At 42.3% G+C, this 6,576-nt stretch overlaps 1 protein-coding gene across 1 annotated transcript in view; it reads left to right on the top strand.

Annotated features, from left to right (window-relative positions):
- Positions 1-483: 483 nt before the first annotated feature.
- Positions 484-6,576, top strand: part of ANKRD13A (ankyrin repeat domain 13A) — a 35,476-nt gene continuing 29,383 nt past the window's right edge. Inside the window, 2 exon segments of the mRNA XM_017879673.1 lie at positions 484-487; positions 5,556-5,561. The gene's annotated coding sequence lies outside the window, so the exon portion shown is untranslated.

Raw genomic sequence — 6,576 nt, 5'->3', positions numbered from 1 at the left:
ATGATGTTAGTTGTGGGTTGTTTAGAGATGCTCTTTGGGGAAGTTTCCTTTTATTCCTAGTATGTTGAGAGTTTTTTTTTTTCTTTTAATCATGAAGGGATGTTGGAGTTTTGTCAGATGTTTTTGCTGCAGCTGTTGAGATGATCGTGTATTTTTGTTTTATCCCATGATATGGTGTGATACGTTAATTGACTATCTAAAGTTATACCATTCTCGTATTTGTAGGATAAGTCTCAGTTGGTCATAGTATAAAATACCCTTTTTATATGTTGCTGAATTTAGTTTGCCAGTATATTGTTGAGGATTTTTGCATCTACATCATAAGAGATATTAGTGTGTGGTTTTCTTTTCTTATGAAGCATTTGTCATCAGGATAATAGTGGGTTCATAAAATGAATTGGAAAGTTTTCTTTCTGCATCTATTTATTGAAAGAGTTTGTGAGACATTGGTATTAATTCTTCTTTAAATGTTTCATAGAATTCACCAGTGAAGGCCAGACATGGTGGCTCATACCTGTAATCCCAGCACTTTGGGAAGCTGAGGTGGGCATATCATATGAGGTTAGGAGTTCAAGACCAGCCTGGCCAACATTGCAAAACCCCAGTTTTACTAAAAGTACATAAATTAGCCAGGTGTGGTGGTGGGCACCTATAATCCCAGCTACTCAGGAGGCTGAGGCACAAGAAATCACTTGAACCTGGGAGGCGGAGGTTATAGTGAGCTGAGATTGTGCCACTATGTTCCAGCCTGGGCGACAGAGCAAGACTCAATCTCAAACAAAACAAAACAAAAAAACCATCTGGGCCTGCATTTTTTTGGTGGGCAGTTTTAAAATTACTAATTCAATTTCTTGTTATAAACTTATTCAGATTTTCGGTTTCTTTTTGAGTCAGTTTTGCTAGTTTGCATTTTTGTAGGGATTTATCTTGTTCATCTAAGTTGTCTAATTTGTTGGCATACAGCTGTTCATCGTCTTCTTTTATTTTATTTTATTTTTTGAGATGAAGTTTCACTCTTGTTGCCCAGGCTGGAGTACAATGGCACAATCTCGGCTCGCCGCAACCTCTGCCTCCCGGGTTCAAGCAATTCTCCTGCCTCAGCCTCCCGAGTAGCTGGGGCTACAGGCATGCACCACCACACCCAGCTAATTTTGTATTTTTAGTAGAGATGGGGTTTCTCCGTGTTGGTCAGGCTGGTCTCGAACTCCCAACCTCAGGTGATCCACCTGCCTCAGCCTCCCAAAGTATTGGCATTACAGGCATGAGCCAACGCTCCTGGCCCATAGTTTTCTTTTATAATCCTTTTTATTTCTGTAGAGTTGCTAATAATATTCCATCTTTAATTCCTGATTTTAGTAACTTAAGTCTTCTCTCGTTTTTCCCTGGTCTATCTAACTAAATGTTCGTCAATATTGCTGACATTCTCCAAGAACCAACTTTTGGTTTTGCTGATTTTCTCTATTGTTTTCTCTTCTCTATTTTACTCATTCCCCCTCTACTCTTTATTCACTTATTGTTTTAAAATCACACTGTCACCATAATACAATTACAGCATTTTTTTTTTCTACTGCCTCTTACTTCAGATGAGAGAGGTGCAGGAAGGTCTGAAGAGTTATAATTATCCAAGAAAAGTGTGCTGCCCTGTCTTATCCATAGGTGCTCCTCTATGGTCCAAACTAGAAAAAAAGTTAACATTGTAATGTATTTGGCTTTTATTTTGTGCATCATCTCTAACTGTTGCCTAGGAGTTTGAGTGTTTTTTGTTTGTTTGTTTTTGTTTTGTTTTGTTTTTGAGATGGGAGTCTCACTCTGTCACCCAGGCTGGAGTGCAGTGGCATGATCTCGGCTCACTGCAACCTCTTCCTCCCGGGTTCAAGCAATTCTCCTGCCTCAGCCTCCCGAATAGCTGGGACAATATAGGCACTCACCACCTTGCCCGGCTAATTTTTTTATTTGTGGTAGAGATAGGGTTTCACCATGTTGGTCAGGTTGGTCTCAAACTCCTGACTCGGGTGATCCACCTGCCTCGGCCTCCCAAAGTGCTGGGATTACAGGCGTGAGTCACCGCGCCTGACTGAGTTTGAGTGTTAATCCTTACTCTGTGCTTTTAGTTTTGCTCTGGGGTGTGAATTGTAGTAAGTAGTTTCCCCTTTCCCATGATAAACATTTTTACACACCTCCCCTGTGGCAGGTAGTGTGCTAAACCTAGCACCTTTCATTTCGATTGAATTTGTTAGGTAAGAAAATACTTAGTTTATGTAATAGACGTGTGGGAAGATAATGAGTTTGCTAATTATTTCTTTCCTGCTAAACTTCAACTGAATTCATAGTTCATAAGTTCATCGTCTTGTTACTTTTAAGAAAATATTTAATGCAAGTTAAGAGACTAGAGTAAGAGAATCTAGAAGACGTTAATATGACTTGGATGCTCCCCTTTGGAATTCTCCATCTCTTTGGTGCGATGGACAAGTCATAACCTTGGGAAGAGTTAGGGAATCATGGGAGATGTGTGGACTGGGCTCCAGAAGACAGGAAGGTATTTTAGCACTGGGGGAATACTGAGGCCTGGGATTGGTCCAGGAGGACTTATGTTCAGCTAGCAGATGTCTTCAATCACATTTCTTATTCCTCAATAAGAGTTATCTTCACTATAATAGCCATGACATAGTGTTCGCAAAACAGGGAGGTTTGATAGCTATTGGATTGTGGCAGTTTACCCATGATCCTGCTTCACTTTCCTAAGTGGCACTTTCTGTGTATCTTCAGAGACTGCAGGAGTAGTACCTGAATAACAGCTAGCATCTCAAATAAAAATAAAGCACATTTTCTAAGATGTATTATGGCATTTAAAAAGTTTTTACAGGCTGGGCATGGTGGCTTATGCCTTTAATCCCAGCTACTAGGGAGGCTGATATGGGAGGATCTCTTGAACCCAAGAGGTCAAGGTCAAGTGATCACGCCACTGCACACCAACCTGGGTGACAGAGTGAGACCTTGTTTAAAAAAAAAAAAAAGGTTGTACCTTCTAAAAGTCCATGGCAGTTTATTGTATCCTTGAAAGAACTTTCAGAGTCACATTTTTGCAGGCAGCGCCCAGGCCTTGAGATTTAGCGCACACTAGAGAAATTGCTGCGTGGCTCTGGAGACGCGGTACAGGTGCCAAAAGGGGGGCAAGAGTGGCAGAATAGGAATGAAGAGGTAAGAGTCAGGTGTGCATGTCTAGCATGGGGAAGAAAACCCTCGATGGGATGGACGGAAGTGACGCATGTGCGCTTGCCTATTTCTCTGTGAGTAGATCTGCACACCTGCCCGGCAGATCATGCTTGTGGTCTGAAGGACCCACACGTGCTGCTGGAGTTTACGTGCTACTTCAGGGCACGTGAAACTCAATACACAATTATGAGAGTGGAGTTTTGGTGGGAATCCAGCTAGAGAATGTAATTTTATTCTGACCCAAATTATCTTCTCTGCTTTCAGTTTTGATTAAAGTCCTGTACTTCCTGTTCTAGACTTGAATGCTGATATGTGCTTGAGAAATCCCCCATGTTCTGTGTTGTCCGGTGATTGCATTTCATGAAAGCTCCTGGCTTTATTTAGACTTAATTTAAGTGCTGTCAAGAGCTTAAAGTTGTGTTGGATCATCTGGAGCCTGTTGCCAACATTTATTTATTAGGCACTTAACTTTACAGAAAAAGGAATTCAGTAATTCAGTAACTATCATCTTTATATGTAATCCCCAAATTCGTATTTTAATTGTGCCCAAATGCAAACATAACCTTCTTACATGTGTTGCTCTAATTAATGCATAAATATGTTTTCCATTTTTTGTACTTGAAATATCTGTCAAACACATTTCCCTATTTTAATGTAATACATCCAGTTATAGAAATGCCAGTGTTTCCTTCACAGAATGTGGAGGCTGTGGACCCACGAGGTCGAACATTACTGCATCTTGCTGTTTCCTTGGGACATTTGGAATCTGCTCGAGTCTTACTCCGACATAAAGCAGATGTGACAAAAGAAAATCGCCAAGGATGGACAGGTAAGTATACTTTTACAATAATTTAAAGTCCTCCTGGGCAACATGGTGAAACCCTGTCTCTACAAAAAAATACAAAAATTAGCCAGGTGCGGTGGTGCATGTCTGTAGTCCCAGGTACTAGGGAGGCTGAGGGGGTAGGATCACCTGAGCCGGGGGAGGTTGACACTGCAGTGAACCGTAATTGCGTCACTGCCCACTCCACCCTGGGCAATAGAGCGAGACCTTGTCTCAAAAAGAAGGTCATTCATTTTGGTTTATCTTTCTGAATAAAGGCCAGTCTCAATCATACTTTTCCTCGGAGTCATCTTTATCTTAAGATTTCTCTCTTGGGACAAAGGATGGGGACAAGGAAATGGGAGCCCAGGATGATACAGGTTGTGTCCCGGGCCAGAAACCCTCGGTAGAGAATGACTCCTCATCCAGAAACAGCTCTCAGTGCAAACTTCTTCCACCGTACATGAACATGGAGGCTGGTTTTCCTTGAGGAATATGGTTACCTCCATTGAATCCATCAAAATAGGCAAAAATCAAAAATAAATTGTGGCTAAAAGTAGCCTCTTCCTGGGAAATCCTGGCATTCCATTGGTCAGAGTAATTTTGTATTGACTAAGCAGGGATACTGTAGGCCAAGCCCTGCCTGCCAGGTCTACATATAACCACAGTTACATGTTGTGTGATCGTATAGTTAAAGCCAGCTCTCTAAACACATTGTCAGGATTTCGGAACCAGTGGTAAGAAGAGGGGTGGGGAGAGGTGGAAGGGGTTTGATCAAGATGCTAAGGGTACTCTGTGTTTTTTACTCAGTGAAGAACTAGCAATCAGAAGTCATAATCATCATGGTAAGGTTGGACTGCAGCCCTTTTCTTCTGAGGAAAATACTGATCTTTGATCTAGATACTTTTTCAGCCTGGTTTTGGAATTTGTCAGAGAGTATGAGAATTAAATTTCACCCTTTTGTTTTCCAGTTTTACATGAGGCTGTGAGCACTGGCGATCCTGAGATGGTATACACAGTTCTTCAACATCGAGACTACCACAACACATCCATGGCCCTTGAGGGAGTTCCTGAGCTGCTCCAGAAAATTCTCGAGGTATTCATGAAAATGTGTTCAGGCTATAATCTGAGCTAAATGCTGATACAATTACTGGAGACACAGTTTGACATCCTTGTGTGCCTTCCTACAGAATTTTCTGATTCATGAATATGAAATACTGAATACCAATAACATTGTTCCTTGCCCTTCTAATTTGTAGAAGTGTGAGGTCTTTCACAAATTACACATCTAAGTCACTGGGCTTACCCTTTTAAGTACTATTTAAAGATTATAATTCGGCCAGGCATAGTGGCTCATGCCTATATTCCCAGCACTTTCGGAGGCTGAGGCAGGAGATTTGCTTAAGCCCAGGAGTTTGAGACCGGCCTGGGCACCAAACAAAGCAAAACTCTGTCTCTAAAAAAAAAATTAGCAGGACATGCTAGTGCACACCTGTTGTCTGAGCTACTTTCGGAAGAGGCTGGGGTAGGAGGATTGCTTGAACCCAGAAGGTTGAGGCTGCAGTGAGCCATGATCACACCCCTGCACTTCAGTCTGGGCAACAGAGCAAGACCTAAAATAATAACAACAAATATAATAATAAAATAATAAATGATAATAAAGTAAAAATTAGAACTTAAGGAAAATGGACATCAAACAGTTAATTTGTTTAGGTGCCTGTTTTCTTGAAAGTAGCCTCCTGAGCATCAATAATCTTAAGGAAGTTGTGATAAGCATCACTTACTATGCAGGAATTTTCAGATCCTGTTAAGGCTCAGAGGTCTGTGTGCAACTTTTCCTTGCCAGTCTTGTCACTTCTAGCTATAGTATTTTGAGACCTTTAGTCCATTGCCCTAATTCATTTATAGAGAAAAATTAATAGCTCTATCAAGAAAAGGAACAACTTTATTATAAATAAGACAATCAGCCAGGCCCGGTGGCTCACGCCTGTAATCCCAGCACTTTGGGAGGCTAAAGCGGGCAGATCATGAGGTCAGGAGTTCGAGACCAACCTGGCCAATATGGTGAAACCCTATCTCTACTAAATACAAAAATTAGCTGGGTGTGGTGGCCAGCACCTGTAGTCCCAGCTACTTAGGAGGCTGAGGCAGAAGAATTGCTGAACCCAGGAGGTGGAGTTTGCCGTAAGCCAAGATCGTGCCAGTAAGCTCCAGCCTGGTGACAGAGCAAGACTCTGTCTAAAAAAGTAAAAAAAGGCCGGGTGCGGTGGCTCAAACCTGTAATCCCAGCACTTTGGGAGGCCGAGACGGGCGGATCACGAGGTCAGGAGATCGAGACCATCCTGGCTAATACGGTGAAACCCTGTCTCTAATCGAAAATACAAAAAACTAGCCGGGCGACGAGGCGAGCGCCTGTAGTCCCAGCTACTCCGGAGGCTGAGACAGGAGAATGGCGTGAACCCGGGAGGCAGAGCTTGCAGTGAGCTGAGATCCGGCCACTGCACTCCAGCCTGGGCGGCAGAGCAAGACTCCGTCTCAAA

Source organism: Rhinopithecus bieti, unplaced genomic scaffold, assembly GCF_001698545.2.
Source record: "Rhinopithecus bieti isolate Rb0 unplaced genomic scaffold, ASM169854v2 scaffold_11933, whole genome shotgun sequence".
Classification (NCBI taxonomy): domain Eukaryota; kingdom Metazoa; phylum Chordata; class Mammalia; order Primates; family Cercopithecidae; genus Rhinopithecus; species Rhinopithecus bieti.
This window is presented reverse-complemented; position numbering and strand designations above follow the sequence as displayed.